General features: G+C 39.0%; 1 long non-coding RNA gene across 2 annotated transcripts in view; it reads left to right on the forward strand.

Moving 5' to 3' along the window:
• The window catches only part of LOC122559732, a 217498-nt gene extending 200798 nt beyond the window's left edge, over positions 1-16700 (forward strand). For both annotated transcript variants that reach the window (XR_006314526.1, XR_006314522.1), the window contains exons 2-3: positions 9883-10025; positions 16196-16700. This is a non-coding gene — a long non-coding RNA (uncharacterized LOC122559732). The remainder of the gene's footprint in view (positions 1-9882; positions 10026-16195) is intronic.
• Positions 16701-22492: the final 5792 nt, after the last annotated feature.

Consider the following 22492-nt stretch of genomic DNA (forward strand, 5'->3'; position numbering starts at 1 on the left):
ATCACATTTCCAACGCCCCTCCTCCAAGTCCCTCCTCCCTACCTTTTATCTTCTCCTGCTGAACACTCTCCGCTCATTCCTGAAGAAGGGCCTGTGCCCGAAACGTCGAATCTCCTGTTCCCTGGATGCTGCCTGACCTGCTGTGCTGTTCCAGCAATAAAGTTTCAACTTTGATCTCCAGCATCTGCAGACCTCACTTTCTCCTCCATGCTAAATTGCCCATCGTGTTCAGGGAGGTGAGAGTTAGGTGGACTAGCCATGATAAATGCAAGGGTACTGGAATGGGTTGGGATTGGATACTCTTTGGAAAGTCAGTGTGGACTTGATAGGTTGCATGGCCTGTTTCCACACTGTAGGGCTTCAATTCAATGAGGGATCTGGGCAATGCTGGCTGGGCCAGAATTTACTCCCCATCCCAAATTGTTCTTGAGAAGGTGGTGGTGAGCTTCCTTTTTGAACCACTTGGTTGTAGGGTTGGAAAGTGCTGTCTCGGAATCTTTGGTAAATTTCTGCTGTGTCTCTTGTGCATAGTAAACATTGCTGCTACTGAAAGTCAATGGTAGAGAAAATTAATCTTTATGAATGTGGAGTTAATCAAGTAGATTGCTTTATCCTGGATGGTGTCAAGCTTTTTGAATATTGTTGGAGCTGCAGTCATCCAGGTAATTGGGGAGTATTCGATCACACTCTTAACTTGTGCCTTGTAGATGGTGGACAAGCTTTGGGGAGTCAGGAGGTAAGTTAATAATTGCAGTATTCCTATCCTCTGACCTGCTCCTGTAGCCACTACATTTATGTGACAGGACCAGTTTAGTTTCTAGTCAACCCCAAGATGTTGGGATTCAGTGATGGTAGCACTATTGAATGTCAATGGATGGTGATTAGATTGTCTCCTGTTGGAGAAGGTTATTGCCTGGCATCTGTGTGATGCGAATATTATTTGCCACTTGTCAGCCTCAGCTTGAATATTGTCAAGATGTTGTTGAATTTGAACATGGACTGCTTCATTATCTGAAAAGTTGTGAATAGTAATGAATGTTGTATAATCATCAGCGAACATCCTCACTTCTGACATTATGATGGAGGGAAAGTCATGGATGAAACGGCTGAAGATGGTTGGGCCTAGGGCACTACCCTGAGGAACTCCTGCAGAGAAGTGCTGGAGCTGAGGTGACTGATGTCCAACAACCACAAGCAACTTTTTTTGTGCCAGGAATGACTTCAACCAACAAAGATTTTGGTTTCTTCCCTCCAATTCCCATCAACTGCAGTTTTGCTATGGGCTGCTTGATGCCACATTTGGTCAAACATGGCCTTGATGTCAAGGACTTTACTTTTACCTCTGGAATTATATTTCATTCAGGAATTTGATTTGATTCAATGTTACATTCTAATTAATTAGTAAAGCCTGAATCCTCTTGCAAAATAATGTGGCTCAACCTGATTTTATTAAGATTTCCTAAATGTTCTGTACAACTCCCTTCATAATAAATTCTCTCATTTTCCTGATGGCAGATGTTAAGCTAACTGTGTTCTGAAATCAGTTCTAGTGGATGGTGTGCTTGAATTTCTAAGCAAATAATTAAAACACCTCTCTGCAAGATTTTCTGGTTATGTGCAAAATATAAATACAGGACAGGGAACATCAGCTATATGGATTTATTGAAATAAATAAGAAGGAAAGTACCTCTTAAACTGGCCGAAGTGAAGAACTGAATCTGATTGAGCTGAATTTACATCTCGGAGTAATGTTTAAATAAATTACTCAATTTTATCACATAGTATTTTAATTTATTGAAATACTGCCAGAACTTATGTGGAATGCTCACAATAAAACAGTGGATTGGTTAATTTATACAGACAAGGATACTATATAATTTAATACAATGCATATACACACTAATGCATATATTACTGCTAAAGTGCTGACAATGGTTCTGCAACTTTAAAGTCCTCTGATCAAAGACAAATCTCAGGTCAGTTGGAGGTCAACTGCTTTTAGGCAAATGGTGAGGTCAATTGGAAGATTGCTAATCTGGTGATAAGCAACAGAAATTAGCTACTGTTTTGCCTTTATTTCTGAAAACTTTTGCTTTCGTAGCAACATGTTAGATTAGATTCCCTACAGAGCTCAAACAGGGTCTTTAGCACAACAAGTCCACACCAACCATCCGGAGAGTAATCCACCCACACCCATTATCCTCTGACTAATGCACCTGACACTTAGGGCAATTTAGCAAAGCCAGCTCACCTGACCTGCACATCTTTGGACTGTGGGAAGAAGCCCACGCAGACACAGAGAGAATGTGCAAACTCCACACAGACAGTTGCCCAACACTGGTATCAAACCCGGGTCCCTGGTACTGTGAGGCAGCAGTGCAAACCACTAAGCCACCGTGCCACCCACATGTGATCACTTGAGTCTGAATGGACAAGTTCAATAACTAATTTATCCAACTTTTATTTCCACAGCATTCAATTAATACTTGTACTTTTCCATTCCCTCACACTTTTTTTCCATTCCAATTTGCTATTTAATTCTTTCCCTTACAATTGAAATCATAAACATTTTCTCAGAATCCACTCAATTTTGAAATTTAGTCACAATTAATTTAGCAATTTGTACATTAACTAGAATGCTGCTTCACATTCCACAGGTCAAAATCAGACTGTCAAAACACGTGCCCGAATGAAGTGGACTGGGATTTGTTGAACCAGCAAAGGCAGCCAATCAATAGTGCTCTACAGTTTGGGCGTATCCTTACATCATCAGGTTATTATTATTTCTAGAACAGTAGCCTGGACTATACAAATTTATCTCCTTTTATGGTTATTGATATTTACATTCTTGAAAATTATTTTCGAACAGTCTGTGGCACTATTTTTTTAATCAAACAGCACCAAACTTAAGCACTTTAATATAATCTGTCTCCGGAGATTACAGGTGAATTAGATATGCTGATAGTTGTTTAGTTGACATCAGTAAAATTGCAGAAGCAGAGGGCTGCTGTGGTCCAATTTTGGTGTCCCTACCCTCGAGCCAAGTAACCTGGGATCAAATTCCACCTGCTCCAGATCTGTGTAAAAACATTACTGAACAACATCATTCAGGGAAAATAGGTTAATTTCTTTTAGTTAAAAAAAATGCATAGGGAGGGATGTTATGGCTCAGAGGTTCTGCTCTCGAGTCAGTCTTCTGACTCTTTCAGTCAGAAGCTCTGGATTTGAGTCCCACCTGCCCTGAGGCAAGCTATTAAACGTGTCCAAACAGGTTGGTATTTAAAGTATATTAGTAAAAGTATAGTCAGCAACACCTTAATTGAAAGGTTTTGCAGAAATTTGAAATCCAGTTTGGCAGGTAAATTAGCAGGCTGTAAAAGCTTGTGTCTTAACAAGCTTCAGATTTAAGGGATTAGTTACCAGGTGTTAACTATCATCATGCGGCTTCAGAATGATCTATTTGACCCTCTTGAGGCATAGCGGTCATGTCCTTACGACTAGGCTGAGAGGCCTGGATTCAAGTTCCACCTGCTCCAGAGATGTGTACTAACACCTCTGAACGGGTTGGTTAGAGAAAAAAAAGATTTTAAAAGAGAATTATCTATTTGGGGCCTACTTGTGGTGCAATGGTAGTGTCCTTACCCCTGGATTGGGAGGCCCAGGTTCAAGTTCCGCTTGCTCAAGAGGTGTGCGCTAGCATCTCTGAACAGGTTGATTAGAAAAATAGGTAAAATAAAAAAAGAATTTGACAGTGTTCCAATGACATAAATAAAAATGATTATTTATTTGTAGTTAATAACTGAAAAAAATACAGCCGGGTGATTTGGTGATGAGAAAAAAAAGTTCAGTTGTGTGTTAGATATAAAAGAAAGGAAGGGAAGGGAAACTGAATGATCTATTTACTATTTAGCTTTCATTAAGTTGATACTCCACCAATCAGCTAACTGGCCTAAAACAGATAAGATTGCTAATTAATATAGCTGGTATTAGCAACAGTAAACACCATAAACAAGTTTATAGATATTTTAATCAGCCTGTTCAGATGTGTTATGATAGAGCTGGTGATGCTTGAATCGAGGCGTACTCACTCAAACATAGGGACACTACCACTGTGCTCTAACCTGTTTATAATCTGTTCCAAATTCATACTTTCTCCACGAAATCTGTTAATTTAGCAAAGTTTCGATACAATAATTTTAAATTATCACTTCTAGCTAGTTGAGTTCTCCCTGAACATCAGCCAAGCTTGCTATGACATCAATATTCTCATGTTGCTGAATTTGATTGAGACTGTTATAGTAATTAGACATTAATTTTAGGAAAGCTGACTATTATAGACTGATGAGACAATAATGCTTAGGAATTATATTTTCATAATTTCTAAGCATTCACAAGTAGACTGTTTTATTGGGTGAATCATATTCTTCTTTCATTTTCAATCCCCCCATTTTTAAATTTCATTTTGTTGTTTTATACTTTTAGCTTTTCCATGTCATATATAGCCATATTTTCCTTTTAAAAATTAATTTCCAAGCAAAGATACTTTTCAGTTCAATTAAGTTACATATGTCACTACATAAAACAGGATAAACTATCTGATTCTCGGAATAAGGGATTTTCTTTGGTGGAGAAATTGAGTATATTCGGCTTGAATTTAGAAGAACGAATCACAATTTCTGCAATGCAGGAAGAGGCTGTTTAGCCCATAAATCTGCAATGACACTCTGAACAGCATCCTACCCAGACACTATCTCCATAAACTCACAGTTACCATGGCTATGCCATCTAGTCTGCACATCCCTGAAAACTCCAGACAATTTAGCATGGCCAATCCACCTAATTTGTACATTTTTGAACTCTGGAGGAAACCAGAGCACCCAGTAGAAACACACATAAACACAGGGAGAACATACAAACTCCACACAGACATTTATCTAAGATGGGAATCGAACCTGGGTCCCTGGGCCTGTAAGATAGCAATTTAGACAGACAGGCAGTTGGAAGAACTCAGCAAACCAGACAGAGGTGGAGAAGTCAATGTTTTAGGTATAGCCCTTCTTTCACCCCCACCTCAAGAAAAAAACACTCTGCTGTAAGGTAGCAATGTTAACCACTGGGCCATCACATCACCCTTAGGATGATTGTATTGAAACTTAGAAAATCTTAAGGAAAATGATAGGGTATATTTTGAGATTATGTTTCCCTGGGATATGGAGTATTTAACTAAGGTCATAGTCTCAGAATTACAGTTAATCTTTAGGATTGAGATGAGGAGAAATATCTTCACCCAAATGTTTGGAATTCTCTGCCTTGGAGAGTTGCGCATGTTCTGTTGTAGAATACCATACGTTTAGTTAGAGATTGTTAAATATTTGGGTATTAAGGGAATGAAGGGATAAAAGCATGGGAGGTGGATTTGAGTTTGAAGACCAGTCATGAACTATTGAACAGCTGAGCAGTTTCGAAGGGCCAAATGTGCCCATCCTGCTATTTATGTTCTTATGACTAGATCAATTGCAGATGTTGAATTATGTAACAGTATGAAGCTTGAATTTGAAAATGTTCCCTCAGCCAACAAATTGTTGAGTTACTGTATAGTGAGTCTTTAATAGCTTTTGCTGAGTAAGCATTATCAGGAATGACTCAGCAGCTTACTCCACAATTAGAACTGATAAAACACTTTATCTGTTGCTGCTGCTCTGACAGTTTCTCTATCACTACCAATATTCCCAGTGTCAGCCTCCAGTTTGTGCAGAGCATGTCGAACTTAATAGCATTAACACTTAATTACATTGCAAAGAGAAAACCATCCTTGTTTTGTGGGTCAGAATGCAAGGAAAATATGTGAAATTATTTTTGAAAGCATGGGATGCAGATCGAGCTTGCTTTTTTTTTCAACCAGAAGCAACATTTTAGTCTTGTGTAAAAATATACATGAAGGCAGAACATTTGTGGAGGAAAGAAAAGTGCTTGAACTCTTTCCAACAACAGATGTTGGCACAATTTCACAAAAGGTTTAACATTGTCCAAAAGGAGTGGAGAATTTCCTTCCAACAATCTTCTGTGCACCAAAAACGTTTGATCTCACCTTCATTATACTTTAATGTGCATTTGTGTCCTTAAGTTAATGTCCAATTGCTCAGTGGGATTTCTGGGAGAGAAAAACAAAATCCTGCTAACTCCTGATGACAAAAAAAAAGCAATATAATTTCATTTTATAAAACCATTCAGAATTAACAGGGATCCACATTCCAGCCTATAACAGTAACTTTAACTTCGGTGTTGTACTTTGCATTACAACAACATGCAATCTTTCCGAAAGTAAAAGAACTGCAGATGCTGGAGATTTGAAACAAAAACAGAAACCGCTGGAGAAACTTTGATGAAGATTCAACAGACTTGACACTTTAACTGTGCTTCTTCCCACAAATGCTGCCAGACCTGCTGAGTTTCTCCAACAATCTCTGTTTATGTATCATTCTTTCCTTGTGTCTATATTACGATCTAGCTACCTTTCTATATTCTGGTTGCCTTTCACAATTATAGGAATAATTCATTCATTTTGAAAATAATTACATTTAATTCTGAAATTGGACACAAAATGGAAAAGTGCCACATTGTTAATGTTGGTATTCTCCTCTCAATATGTTAGAAAAAAAAACTCACATGCCATTCAAAGCAATACATTTTAGGCCATTTTGTTAAATGCATACTAGGGACACAGGACGATAACATTAAAGATAAAATTCTCACAATTTTCTGACATGCATCATCATTTGGTAAAGCTCTCTATTATTGCCTTTCTTTTATTCATTCTTTGCTGTGACTATTGTTGGCTAACTCAACATGTATTGACTCCTAGTCCCCCAGAGAAGGTGGTGGTAAACTTCTCTCTTGAACTACTGCAACCCCTGTTGTTCAGTGCATCCATAATGCTGTTAGGAAGAGAGTTCCAGGATTTTTACCCAATGACAGTGAAAGAACATGGTATACCTCCAAGTCAGGATGGATAGTGACTTGCAGGTGGTGGTGTTCCCATGTATTTACTGCCCTTGTATTGCTAGCTGGTAGTGGTTGTGGATTTGGAAGATGCTGTCAGAAAAGTCTTACCAAGCTGCTACAATGCATCTTGTAGATGGTACGCCCTGATGCTATTGAGTGGTGAAGGAAGTGTGTACTTATGGATGTGGTGCCAATCAAATGAGTTGCTTTGGCTTGGATTATGTTAAGTTTCTTGAGTAATGTAGGATCTGCTCTTATCCAGACAGTGGGAGTGTTCCATCACCCTGTCCTGTTTTTTGCGTTGTATTTGGTGGACAGGCTTTAGGGATTCAGCAACTTAGTACATGCAGATTTCATAGCCTCTGTGTTTATGTTGTCACAGTATTTATATTGTTAGTCCAGTTAAGTTTCTAGCCAATGGTAATCTCCAGGTTGTTGACAGTGAGGGATATAGCTTTAGTAATGCCATTGAATGCAAAAGTTAGATTCTCTCATCAAGCTCATAAATGGCAGGTAGCTTCAGAAAATCATCATGTCCAGAGCAAATGACATCTGTCTTACACAAGTATAGCTTGGAGTGGCACTCTATCCAGGGGTTGTACGCCTGTTCCTAACAGTGATTAGATTCCAATCTGCAGACTTCAAAAGCACAACTTAGGTGAATGTAGAGCTGAATGCTCCTTTTAATATAAAGGTTATTATTGCCAGTGTCAGTTTGTGTTTGGTCATGTAAATTGAACTGACACTTCTTGGTAGTCATTTCTGCAAGCTGAATCTCGTACTAATCTTTGCTTCAGTTTCTTCCTTTGCCAAACATGGTTATTGCAGCCTCATGGAATTTTGACCACACAGACTTCCATGATTCATCAGCATTATCTGGTGAGGCCTCAGGTTTAACAACTTCAAAGAACACCTGACATTTTTGTGTGGTATGAGCATACATGACATGTATATGTCATGTGATTGGACTTAATTATGTTCTGTAGTTGCACATTTACCCTGCTACTAACAAGTGAATGATCACTATCACAGTTTGTACTATAAAAGGTGATGGTGTGCAGAACATTAGACAGATATTATCTTCTGGCGATTATCAGGTCAAATTGACATCAGTGATCAGATCTCAGATGAAACCATGATATGTTTTGTGTCAATATCTGTCCTGAAAAGAGGTATTAATAATGTAATGACTATAACGTGTGCAAAGTTCTCCTTTCCACTCATGATTATTGTTTAGATTGGCAGCACAATGATTGATTCTGAACACAAAATGTCAACACTGCTTTCTATCCACAGATGCGACCAGTCTTGCTGAGTTTGTCCAGCAATTTCTGTTTTTGTTTCAGATGACTGAAGGACATTTGGCTTGAAATTCTACCTGATCCAACTCTTGCGTTAAAATTCCCCAGGAGAAATCCATGTGGCAGCTGCTCCAGAGTATTGTAAAAGTGATCTTTATCTTTGGTATCAGAATACAAGGTTACTGTGTAAATGCGGATAGTTGTAACAAAACCTCCACCTAATGATAGAAATAGAGATATGAGGTATTCAAAGATTGTGACAGGCACCTCAATTATCTTTATTAATTTGTTGTGGCAGAGAAGCCTATTTCACATTTGCAGTGGTCATCCGTGTTTGCGGTGTTAACAAAAGGAAGAATTGGCCTCACTTATTAATCTAGTGTAAGTCATTCTGGTCTGTTGGAGAATAGCAATGTTGATATTGAACCTCAGCTTTCAGCTAATCACTACCATCCCATGTATCTTGTCTTTTGACTGCAAGTCCTCCTTTGGGCCACGCAGTTGGTACAAGAGAGGAAAACCAGGAACAAAACAATAACACATGGAAATAAATGTACTGATCATATTAGAGTTCCTTTTTGAGGTATTTAAGAAGGATCAGACCAGTATGTCTTATCTGCCAGTTACACTGGTTTTTCCTTCTGGGTTACCATCTACATACCAGGCTGGATCTCAAATCATTGTGCATCTATGGAGGATGGCAGACATTGGTGGTTCAGTAACTTTAATGTCTGGGGGCAGCCCAATTTAAGGTGGCTGTGACTAACCAATAGAATGTGATGATTCCCACCATCAGAGACGATCCTCCCCCTTCTTCAGAAGTACTGTCCTTGCTTTCAAACATATTTATTAGACAATGGTTCTTACTGTTTCAAAGTATTTAGTAAGTAATTTCAAACAATTACATACAGCTGTATTAACAATGAAAGTGCTTTGTTGGCTTGTCTTTAGCTCATGGGACCTAATTCTTAAATCAGCTAGAAGAAAACATAAGGAACACATTGCTGAGAGGTGACATAACTGAACCTTCATGAATTATGTATGAAGTAGGGTCTAAATCAAAATATGGAAATTACTTAACTGTGTTTCCAAGGTAACAACTTACCACTTGTTTCACAGTCACTAATTTTCTAGCCTTTTGATAAATTATTTCATATTCAGACTATTTGGTTTGGGTTAACTAGAATTGTTAGCACTTTTGCAATCACCAAACGAAAGATTGTATTGAATTAAGACTGTATTATTTAAAGGAAACTACTAGTCTACAAGTCTGGATTGTGAATTAAATGGTTATGTTATTTACATGTAGCCCAAGCTGAATTCACAGCTAAATCACATTAGTTATGGTTCTCCTTTGTTCTCTCCTTTTTTAACTTTAGTCATAGGATGTGAACGTCGCTAACTGGGCCAGCGTTTATTGCCCAGAGGACATTTAATGGACAACCAAATTCTGTAGTCACCAGGAGGGCAAACCGCCTGGCAGATTTCCTTCCCTAAAACATATTGATGAATTTGATTTTTTAAAATTGCAATAGACAGTGGCTACCTGGTCAACATTATGCTAACTTTCCTTTTCCAGATTTTTATTGAATTCCAATTTCATCACCTTCCGCGGTGGGATTCCAACTCATGAACACAGATCTTTAGCCTCGGGTTCCAGAATACTGAGCCAGTCATGTTACCACTTTGCCAGCACCTCTTCGGAGCTACTAATACTGATCAGTAAGAGATCTTTTTATGTTTTAGAAATTGAGATATTTGCTTAACTGCTTAAGCTTCAGCCCATGAGGATATTTGAGGAGGTAGAGTTGAAACTAAAATGTAAAAGGTTTCAAATCGTAATCTTTGAATTGTTACCTCAACCACAGGAGAGCTGCTGGCTATTATTTAATTTAATTTGACCAATTTTCTGTCAGGCTTGATGTCTACAGCTCTGGGTCAATTTAGAATGTTCAATTTTGAGTCCATAGTTGTTTGACCATATTATTATCGAGGCTTAGAGTGAAATTTTCCGCTCCAGATGTGCAGTGAACAATGCTGGGAAAGGTGGAAAAATACATTGAGATTTTTTTTTTTTAAATCAGATTTTAGGTGTTGAAAGAAATTTTCTCAGTCTTCATCTCACAGCTTAGATGGCAAATTGAGAATCCTGCCATTTAGTAGTGGATTCTTACTTCTATGTATGATTATTTCATTAAAGCCCAACTCGTCCTATTTATATGCCATTTCCAATTCTCCTCCCCTTCACTGAGAAACTAGATAATGCAAATTGAGATATGAAACAGGGTGGTTACCTGGAGGATGCAGATTGCCAGATGTTTATCCCAGCTATCACCCGACTGTTTCTTTACAATAATGTCGCTGCATTCTCCACAGATGCCATCTTGCAGGCAGGCAACAGCAAACTAACAGCCTTACCACATCGTCATGTCTGATCTAACTTAGACACCACTTCAGCCTTTCAATACATTTTTTGGAGTGAAGGGACGCCTATGAGCACTCATTCCCGGTGTGTATATTCCGGCTCAAGTTGTTTTTAGTCTCCTTCATAGTTCACCAGTGTTCGCACATTGATCAGGCTGAAACCAGAATAAGTTATATCCTTAATCTCTGCCAAATACCCCTTCAATGATAAGTACAGGCCTTCCCAGAATTCTGCAATCCTAGCCTCTGAACTGATTTCACCTAGAGTATTATTTAATACAGTCTCACATTATTGTAGCAATGAATTGCTGAAAATTCACTATTACATACATAACAGATGAAATCTTCAGTTTATTGTCCAGTAGAATCACCCAATTGTCTAGCTAAGTGAGTATTTCAGATGTGGAACTTTTAATATTGATAGACTCAACATTTCACATTGTACACATTGTGTACATTGGGGGAGCAGAGAGAGATTGGGCCTGTAGATGAATCATTTCTAAATAGGAGTGGATATAAAGAGGGTGAGGCTTGGTGAGTTCACTTACTTTCAGGGAGTTGAGAGAAGCTAGATCTGTGGGAGAGCAACTCTACTCAGGAACAGATAAATAGATGAGCAGACTGTAGCATGCGAGTAGCATACAGGCTACCGAGCCTGTAATTTTGGTAATTTTGGATATAGTATCAATCAGGAAATTAAAGATATATGTATTGTGGGTGATATTGTAATAATGGGCACTTTCCATTTAAATACAAACTGGGTAAACCTAATTAGCACAAATACTGTAGAGGATGAATTCCTGGAGTGTGTGCAAGATGGGATTTTGGAACTATATGTTTAAGAACCAAATAAGGATCAACCCATTTTAGACTTAGTTTCTATAATGAGAAAGGGCTAATTAATAACTTTGGCGCAGGTGGGTACTGCAGTTGCTGGAGATTAGAGTCAAGATTAGAGTGGTGCTAGGAAAGCACAGCAGGTCAGGCAGCATCTGAGGAGCAGAAAAATCGGCGTTTCAGGCAAAAGCCCTTCATCAGGTCCAGTGACAACTAATGTCAATAATATAATAGAATTTTACTTTAAATTTGAAGGTGGTGCAATTCATTTTGCAACTGGAGTATTTATTCTGAACAAAGGAAACTGTGAAGATCTGGGGGTGGGGTTGCAAGTTGACTGCGGTTGATTGGGAAAATACACTAAATAATTTAATGGCTAGTATATAAAGATATTCTACATGTTCGACAACAGCTATACACTTCTCGAAGGCACAAGCACCCAAAGAGAATTCTTAATCAACCATGGCTAACAAAAGACGTTTAAGAACGTATTAGACAAAAGGAAATGGTTTATAAGGTTGCCAGAAAGATTGGTAAGTCTGAGGATGAAGAACAATTTAGAACTTAACAAAGGAGAACTGAGAAACAGATTTTAAAAAGTCAAAAGAGAATGAATACAAACTAGCAGAAGCATAGAAATACACTGTAAAAGCTTCTTTAGTTATGCGAAAAGAAAAAGATTGTCTGGGCCAAAAAACATTTTTAAAATTCATTTATGGATGTTGGTTTCATTATATGAGCCAGCATTTGTTTGCCATTCCTAGTTGCCCTTGAATGTTCTTATATGTACTAGTTATATATAATACAATATCACAAATGAGGCAAAGTTAAGTGAGGCAAAGTTATGCAATGGGATGCAAAGTGGCTTCAAAAGAATTGGCAAAAATGTGGCAGATGGAATTTAATATTGAAATATTTAAGGTTATCCATTTGATAGGGAAACAAAATGTGCATTCTTAAGTGGTAAGGAGTTAGAACATGCAGATGTACAATGGGGCCTGAGTTTCCTCATCAATAAGTCACTGATGGCTAACATAGCCAAAGGATTTGAGTACAGAACTAACACATTTTACTTCAATTCTATAGAACATTGGTTAAATTGCACCTGCAGGTTTGGTCTCATTACCTCAGGATATATTGCCATAGTGGGAATGCAACAAAGGTTTACTAGACTTGTTCGCAGGATGGCAGCACTGTCCTATGAAGAGATATTTGGAAAGCTGGGCCTGTATTCTCCAAAGTTTTCAAGAGGCGATTACATTGAAATCTACAATATATTTAAAGGGATGGACAGGGTAAATGCAGGCATGATGTTTTCCTTGGCTGGTGAGTTTACAACAGTTACAAAATAATGGGGAAGCCACTTAGGACCAAGAAAAGGGTTGTGTATCTTTGGAATGCTTTACCACAGAGGGCTAAAGAAACTTAGTAAATGAGTGTGGTCAAAAAAGAGATTGGTGTTTAGAAATCTGTCAATGTCATAAAGGCATATGGGTATTGTGTATGTGTGAACATATGAACAAGGAACAAGAATAGGCCACTTGGTCCTTTGAGCCAACTCCATCTTTCAGTAAGATCATGGCTGAATTGATTTTAACCTCAACTCTACATTCCTGCATATCCTTGATAATCAAGAACCTATCTGCCTCTGCTTTCAAAATATTTAAAGATTCTGCATCCACTACGTTTTGAGGGAGGGAAGAGTGTTCAAAGACTCTCAACTCTGAGAGAAAAAATGTTTTCATCTCTGTTTTTAAATGGGTATCCCTTATTTTTAAACTTGACTCCAAGTTCTAGATTCTCCCATAAGAGGAAACAACTTTCAAAGTCCACTCGTGAAGTCCAAATCATACCCTCAGGATCTTCTATGTTGGAATTAAGTCACCTCTTACTCTTTTAAATTCCACAGGATACAGACCTTGCATGTCCACTCTTTCCTTATAAGGCAATCTGCTTATTCTTGCTTACACACACACTTCATCTAAGATTTTTGTTTATTTGCAGATACATTCTATTTTGTTCAAAAACCACACAATTTGTAGTCACAGTTAGTCAATGTGACATCTTATAAATTACAGCTTTTGGAATAAAACCAACCTAATTTCAGGTTAAAACTGACAATTCAGTGTCAGACCTGAGATGTCATCTTTTGTATATTCCTATCGCTCTGCCTGATTATCATGACAACACAGCACTGACATTGACTTTATAAATGCTTTACACACCATCTAACACTCTTGGTCACCTGCAGAGATGTATTATCTGACTCTCCACTCACTCCAGTTGTGTGATCTTTTGATCTCTCTGCCTATAAACTCTGTATGTGTGCCCTGCTCTCTCACTGCACCTGATGAAAGAGCTGCACTCTAAAAGCTTGTGTAATTTCAAATAAATCTGTTGAACTATAACCTGGTGTTGTGTGACTTCTCGAGCTGAAAAATGTGTTGCTGGAAAAGCGCAGCAGGTCAGGCAGCATCCAAGGAGCAGGAGAATCGACGTTTTGGGCATAAGACCTTCTGATTCCTGAAGAAGGGCTTATGCCCGAAATGTCGATTCTCCTGCTCCTTGGATGCTGCCTGATCTGCTGCGCTTTTCCAGCAACACATTTTTCAGCTCTGATCTCCAGCATCTGCAGTCCTCACTTTCTCCTAGTTGTGTGACTTCTAACTTTGTTCACATCATGCTTATTCCAGGTATTAGTCTAGTAAACCTTCTCTGCTCTCAATGCAATAACATCCTTTTGTAAATACAGTTACCAGTATTATACACAGTACTCCAGATGTAGTCTCACTAATGCTCTGTATAACTGAAGCGTAATCTCCCTACACTTGCATTCGATTCACCTTACAATAAACTATAACATTCTATTAGCTCTCCTGGTCACTTGATGTACCTGCATACTACCTTTCTGCAATTCATGTGCTAGGACACCCAGATCTCTCTGCATCTCACCATTTAGATAATACGCTTATTTTATTCTTTATGTCAAATGGACAATTTCACACTTGTCCACATTGTCCTCCATTTACCAGGTTCATTTAACCTATCTATATATCTCTTCAAAGGCTCCTTATGCTCTCTTAACCATTCATTTTCCTGCTGATCTTTGTGTCATCAGAAAATTTACTTCCTGTACCTTCGACCCCTTCATTCCAATAATTGATATAAATGTAAAGAATTGAGGGGCTAGCACCGATCCCTGCGGTGCACCACTTGTGAAATCCTGCCACCCTGAAAATGTCTCATTATTCCTGCTCTCATTTCCCATTAGCTAGTCAATCTTCTATCCAATATTTTGCCCCTTATACCTTAAGCCTGTATTTTTCACAATAACTTTTTGATGTGAGAAAAGACATGGAAGTGGATGAACGGCTATGATCATATTGAATGATGGAGCAGACTCAACAGGTCTCCTTCTGTTTCTATGGCTTGGACATGCTGTGTGAATGGATAGAACATACCAGATGGAATTTAATGAGAGTAAGTATTCTGTTTTCCTCTTTAATAGCAAAAGCAGAGTGGCAAAAGTTTCTTAAATGGTGAGGAATATTTTGTGTCCAAAGAGACCAGGCTGTCCTTATTTATGAGTCATTTTAAAAAACATTGCAGGCACAGCAAGCAATTAGGAAGGAAAATGGCATGTTTCTCTTCAATGTGAAGGGCTTTGATTACAGAGGTAAAAATATTTTGCTGCAATTGCAGCCTTGGTAAACCAGCATCTGGAATATTGGATGTAGTTTTGGTCTCCTTATCTAAAGATGGTCTCTTTGCTGTAGATTGAGTGCAATGGAGGTCAGAGCTGAAAATGTGTTGCTGGAAAAGCGCAGCAGGTCAGGCAGCATCCAAGGAGCAGGAGAATCGATGTTTTGGGCATGAGCCCTTCTTCAGAAATGGCTCATGCCCGAAATGTCGATTCTCCTGCTCCTTGGATGCTGCCTGACCTGCTGAGCTTTTCCAGCAACACATTTTCAGCTCTGATCTCCAGCATCTGCAGTCCTCACTTTCTCCCTGCAATGGAGGTCAACCAGACTAACCACTGGGATATTTGTAATGGCTTATGAGGAAAGAATGAGGAATCTTGTTTTATATTCTCCAGACATTTGAAGATTGAGAAGTGTTGTCATTGAAACTTACAAAATTCTGCTGGTGGATGTCGAAATGAACTTTCCCTGGTTGGTGACTCTCAAACTAGAGGACATAATCACCATGTAAGGCTAAGATGAAGAGAAGGGTGCTGAATCATCGGAATTCTGTAACCCAGAGGGCTGTGGAAACTCCATCATTTACTAGGTTCAAGACAGAAATCAATGCAAACTAATTACATCAAGAGATGTGGAGAAAGTGGCATTGAGGTATATAATCAGCCATGATCTAATTGAATGGCAGAGACTGCCTGAATGGGCTCCTCCTGTTCCTATGCAGATATCTCATCTAGCCATACCCATGACTTGTGAGTTGAAGTTTCCATTTCTACAATTGCTGACTACTCCTGAACACAGATCTCTCCAATTTGTTTCTTGCATTTGCATTTTATGTTCCAGTTACATTGTCAGGTGGATTAAACAACATAGAAGTTTCTGGTGTGAGTGCCACAGTCTTTATGTTACTATTAAACTCTGTTTTTTTAACAGAATGATGTGGGTTTGTCCCTGGACTCCAGATGGATCAAATTCATCTGTGGGGAGAAGAAGATATACATTAGCTGCTTCAGAGAAGAATTTGCAAACCGCATCAACAGAAATCATTATGTTTCAGGACAAGATGTTACCATATCACATAATGAATGGCATATGCATATGTATATGAATAGTTTTATAAATGTACTAGCTGACTTTGTGGCGTTGTCAGAGGTAGTCTGGTGTCTGGAGTCCAGTTATGAAATTTAGTATTGTTCTATTTCCAGTTGTGGGCCGGATCACAGTAAGATATAGGGAAAATAAGGAATTGGATTTTAAATGTAAAATCATGGGATCTTGAAAAAAAGTAAGGATTTGTTTCTGTTTCTTTTCAGTGGTTATTAAATTTTCAAAAATAAAGATAATTTACGAAAGCAGTAAAGAAACTTCATAGTTTATTCCATGAAGTTACAATCACCACTCCACTTTCTTACTTTGTAACATTCCCCATCTCAGCAAGGGCTGTTTTGGGTTACCACAGGTTTTACCTGTTTAATAGCACTAGCAATGCAATAAACTGTGACGACATCTGTTCAGAGAAATTGTTTCATCCTTGACCTAATTTCCATGGGACTGGGCTCATTTCATCTATAAAATATTCTGAGAATTAGTTTAATGTGTGAAGAGATAATTGTCAACTCTAATGATCCCAGGAGAAGAAGATTGTTTGTGAGAAGAAGTGCAAACTATATAAGTCCAAGAAGGTAGAGTAAAGGTCAGGGTTCTCCGTCATGAAGAAGATTAAAAGGTACAGTGAAGGTCAGCGCTATGCTAGGGATATTTCTTTATTTGAATTACGCCTTCAGTCGAAGATCTATAAAAACATTCTGATTAGATGGATTCAAAAATCCAAATTAAGATTTTAAAGAAATAAAGACATACATTTATCTGTTTACAGATTTTTTAATGTGAAGTAGGCACCTGCCAATTGCAAAAAAAACTGCACCAGGTCATAGCTAAAACTCTACCAAATTGGACTGTTTGTGAGCTATATATTTTATTCACTTAAGTCCAGCAATCAAGGGCATTGCTGGCTGACAGCATTTATTGCCCATTCCTAATTGCCCAGGCAACAGTTAAGAGTCAACCACATGTGTCTGGAGTCATATGCAGACCAGACCAAGTAAGGATGATAGATTTCCTTCCTCAAAGAGCTTTAGTTTAGGTTTTCATGATAAGTGACAGTAGTTACATGGTCACCTATGGTTGTTTTTTTTATTCCATATGTTTTATTGAATTCAAATCTCTACCATCTTCCTGAGAACATTAAACTGGGATCACGAGTCCAGTGACATTATTACTACTACTGCAGCTGGCAAAGCCAAATCTTAAGGACCACTGTATGAATACAATGTGCTATTGGAATGTAATCAAGTAAAAGTGCAGTTAATCAGCAAATAGTTGATGCAAGCTGTCATTGCTACTCCAGCAAGAACTGCCCTACCTAGGAGCATTTTGGCCTGGAAGCTTATTTAGAATTGAATGGTAAAGATCCCATCCCTCAGGTTTCACTTATGAGTCAGGTTGGCTGAGCAATCATCATTGTAGAGCATTGTGGTTCTGTCTGACTCAGCTATTGGATTACTAAATGTTTCATCATAAAGACTTAATTGCAAGAATGAGATGGGATTTAATGATAGTGGTGGTAGGATGCCTTCAATCTGTCATTGGAACTGATGACATTCTTACCTGATCTTGGGAACCCAAGTGATTTAAGTACGCGAGATGGTAATGTGAACCCTCTGCTGGGGCTCCTTGACTCTACTGGGTATACCTAACTGTTGCATTTGTTGTGAAAGTCCTAAACCGAGAGGGGAAAGCCAGTCAGGCCAGCCTTCCATCCTATCCTTGATGTACATTCCCTTATCTAAGGAAAGATATACGAACATCGGAGGCTGTCCAGGGAAAGCTCACTAGGTTGATCCTGGGCATGGAGGGACTGTCTTAAAAAAGAGAGGATGAGTATGTTGGGCTTGAACTCATTGGAGTTTAGATGAATGAAAGATTACCTTATTGAAGCATTCACAATTCCTTAGAGGACTTAACAGGATAGATATAAAGGAGTTTTCATTCCCTTATGTGAGAGTTTAGAAGCAGAGGGCATAATACCAGAGTAAGGGGGTCACTCAGTTAAGTGAGTGAACTCTCGGTTCAAAGATGAGTAGGAATTTCTATTCTGAGGGTTGTGACTCTGTGAAATTCTTTATTGCAAAGGACTGTAGAGGTTGGGTTGTTATGTATATTCAAGGCTGAGGTAGACAGATTTTAAATCATTGAGGGAATCAAGGGTTATGGGGAAAAGGCAGGAAAGTGGAGTTGAAGAGTAACAGATCAGCCATGATCTGATTGAATATAAGAGCAGACTCACACGTGGTGAATGGCCTAAGTCTGTTCCCAAGTCTTATGGGTGAAAACAATGACTGCAGATGCTGGAAACCAGATTCTGGATTAGTGGTGCTGGAAAAGCACAGCAGTTCAGGCAGCATCTGAGGAACAGTAAAATCGACGTTTCGGGCAAAAGCCCTTCATCCGGAATACAGGTCTTATGGCCTTAAATGATGTAGGAGTAACTTTCACCAAGGCTAAATAATGGAAAACTGGCACTGAAGGGGGAGTTGTGGTCGCCTGTAGACAGTTTGAAAAAGGCAAGAGAGATAATTTACCATGTTCACAGTCAAATATATCATTTGTGACATTTATCAGGGTTAGTTATGGGAGTGTCTCCCTGATTGGTGTATTCAAAACAAGAGTTGAAAAGATGTGTATGGATGGGGTGTGGTGAATGACCAATCAATTGAATGACCTGTGGTGGAGCGATAATGTACATACCTCTGGTCTAAAAGTCTTCAATTCGTGCCTCATCTGTTCCAGAGGTGTGTCAGGAAACTGCTAATATCAGTTTATGTAGACTAGAAAGGATGGCTAGTGTTTTGATAAGAATAGAGGCAAGTGAAGACGTCATGTGTCTTACAGGCTAATCTATAAGCAATTGTTGTAATTGAAGAAAGACAAGAGAGTTAAAAGTAGCCTCTGCTCCTTCTCTGACTAATCCTAAAGAGCTCTCTACAACCTTAAGTTTGCATCCACTAGGACCCCCAGCGACTGATAATGAATCAAACAATTAAGACAGATATCTCTTGGATCTTCCAAAACAATCTCTTTAATGTTCCCTCCTGAGCAGCTAAAAGGACAAAATACTATGCATGGGATAACCCAGCATCTAATCCACTGGTAAACCCATAATTGAAGATGCTGTTTCAAATACAGTAGATTCCAACAATGCAATATCAGCTGCTATAAAGACTGCACTGATTTTCTCCCCAAAAATATCTGGCACAGATGCTCCAAATATGTCTCTTTCATTACTTGCACTCTTCACACAACAAATTCTCTCAAAAATCAAAGAGATTAATAAGACTCTATTTATAGTCAGTTTTCTGTATTTGATTATATTTACTATTGATTTGATTAGTCAAGTCTGATTGCGGATTCAGGTAAAAACAAACAAACTGGAGAAGTTGCTTGAACTTGAGCTGTAAGGTCCTAAGGAGATGGTGCTGCACTGGCAATGTCACTGGACAGTAATTCAGAGGCTAATGCTCTAGGAATATGGGTTTGAATCTCATCATCAGTAGCTGGTGGAATTTGAATTCAACTAATGAACATTAGAATTGAAAACTAGTTTCAGTGATGGTGAAACTGAAACCATCATCAGTTGTCATCTAGTTTACTAATGGCTTTTAATGATGAAAATCGGCTATCCTTACCTGATCTGACCTGTGTGTACCTCGATAACCACAGCTTGCAGTTGACTCTTAGCTGCCTCTGAAATAGCCTCACATGTCATTCCGTTCGATGGGCATTAAACAGTTAGGTATTACACACCAGCCTCACCAGTGACACCCCCATCCCATGAAAATAACAATACAAGCATGGAGCAAACATTTTAAAACACTGCGCAGAAAACCTGTTACATCCGCTAAAGCTAGCTTCAATTCCACATAGGTCTGAGGTATAGAAAACACAACAGACATCAGGGAAGGATTACAATTAAGTTTCTTAAAGATGAAGTTTAGGGAATTGCCTCCTTTATCCTTTGACATAATCTAGTGACATATCAGATTACAGTTCATTGGAATCAAATTCAGAACAGATCATTGCCAGCAGTATCAGCTGTCATTTCTGTGTTTTTTGTGATGATAACTTTGTAATTTTTCACATTGATAGATAATTTAGATTATACTGTTCCATTCACTGTAAATGTAAAACAATTGCTGTGCTAAGTACCAATCATACTACACTAAAGTATGAAATCTCCATAATCTTACAAACAAAGTATCCCATTTGCTTGATCACACATTTGAAAACTATTCTTTTCTTCTCCACAGTTTCATAACTTTTTAAAAATGGCAGAGTAGAACAATTTGTTTAGGAAAGTATTTTCTGCCACCTTGTGGTGATGAATTGCTACAGCTTATTCCTACATCAAGTGATTGTATGTCACTTCCAAATCTTTAAAAGAATCTACTTTCTAACAAACTTAATAATCAAGCATTTTCACTAAGATGATGACATGTACAAATGACACCTTATTCTGAGAGCAGAATCATCCCAGTTTATGAACGACTTGGGTAATCTCACAAAAGTGAAGAAAATCTTCCTAGTCAGCAAGGAGCTGCTTGATGTCGGATGCAAAATGTCCCACTTTCTGACCTAACGTTGAATGGCAATTTGAGATTCTTACTGGGTGAGCATCAAGAAGCCTATCTACATGCATTGGTATCTTATATTACCAAATTTCACCTCAATAATATGCAGTTTTCCATTAACCCATCCACTAAGTACAAACCAGAGACAACAAATCATGAAATTCACAGAAATTGCATGGTGACTCCAAATCACTGCTTGCTTCTCTTCTCTTCCATCTTGGATACGAGGTACCAACAATTCAGGGAATGCTGCATAAGCAACCACTGCACATACCTTTACATCGGACCCATACTGGCCTCACCACACCCACATGGCACACTGGTGTTATGCTGTATTACAGTTCTGCACTTTGGCTCTCTCCAGCACGTTGCAATGTAATGCTGTTACCAGGCCAGTTTGTGAGCAGGAACATGCACTAAACTCATGGATTGGACCAGGGTACGTTCTCAGGTCTGCTTGCTTGGTCTTTTAGCACTTCATCTCTTTTTACCTGCTTGAGTGCACACAGCATCTTTACCATCCCCTGCCCTATCCTGCCTCGCCTTTTTGCATTTGCCCCCTCAACCAGATCTTATAAAACTCTTGGCATTTCTGTCTTGCTTTGCCTTTTAGTGTAGACACAATGTCAGGCAGCTTGTCATTGGTTGTCAGCAATGATCAGTTAATGGAGTGGATATGTTGTCGTATGGCACGAGGCTATATCAATGTTACAACATGCACTATCTGTCAGATGCATTCAAGCTACTTATGTGATATATGCCTCAACCAAATGGCCATACCTTAAAGTCTACAGGGAGAAGTCCTCAGTCAAGTCCAGGGAGACACTGTTCAGTCTTGAAGTCCGAGAACAGCAGGTCAAGAGCAGTAGACAATTCAGGAGCTTGGGCACTTGTCGTGGTCAGTCACTTGGGATGGTCAGGTTGTCTGGACCTCAACAGTCTGGAGAGTGGTACACGGTCAGTCCTGTGGGTCTACTGCAACTAGCTGAGGTGCCATGCCAGCCAGAGAACCACATGTAACTTGACACCATCCAGGACAAAGCAGGCCACATCCACAAGCAGTATTGTGTACTATCTACAAGATACACTACAGAGATTCGCCAAAGATCCCTAGATGGCACCTTCCAAACCCACAATCATTTCCATCGAGAAGGTCAAGGGCAGCAGATATATGGGAACACCACTACTTTCAAGTTCCCCTCCAAGCCATTCACTGTCCTGACTTGGAAATATATCACCATTTCTTCACAGTCACTGGGTCAAAATCCTGGAATTCGGTCCCTGATGGCATTGTGGGTGAACCGACAGCAGGTGGACTGCAGAGCTTCAAGAAGGCAGCTCACTTTCTTAAGGGCAACTAGGGACAAACAATAAATGTTGGCCAGCTAGCAATGCCCTCATCCCACAAAATGATTTAAAACATCAGTGGGCGGCACGGTGGCACAGTGGTTAGCACTGCTGCCTCACAGCGCCAGAGACCCGGGTTCAATTCCCGCCTCAGGCGACTGACTGTGTGGAGTTTGCACGTTTTCCCCGTGTCTGT

The sequence above is a fragment of the Chiloscyllium plagiosum genome, chromosome 2 (genome assembly GCF_004010195.1).
Source record: "Chiloscyllium plagiosum isolate BGI_BamShark_2017 chromosome 2, ASM401019v2, whole genome shotgun sequence".
Lineage (NCBI taxonomy): Eukaryota > Metazoa > Chordata > Chondrichthyes > Orectolobiformes > Hemiscylliidae > Chiloscyllium > Chiloscyllium plagiosum.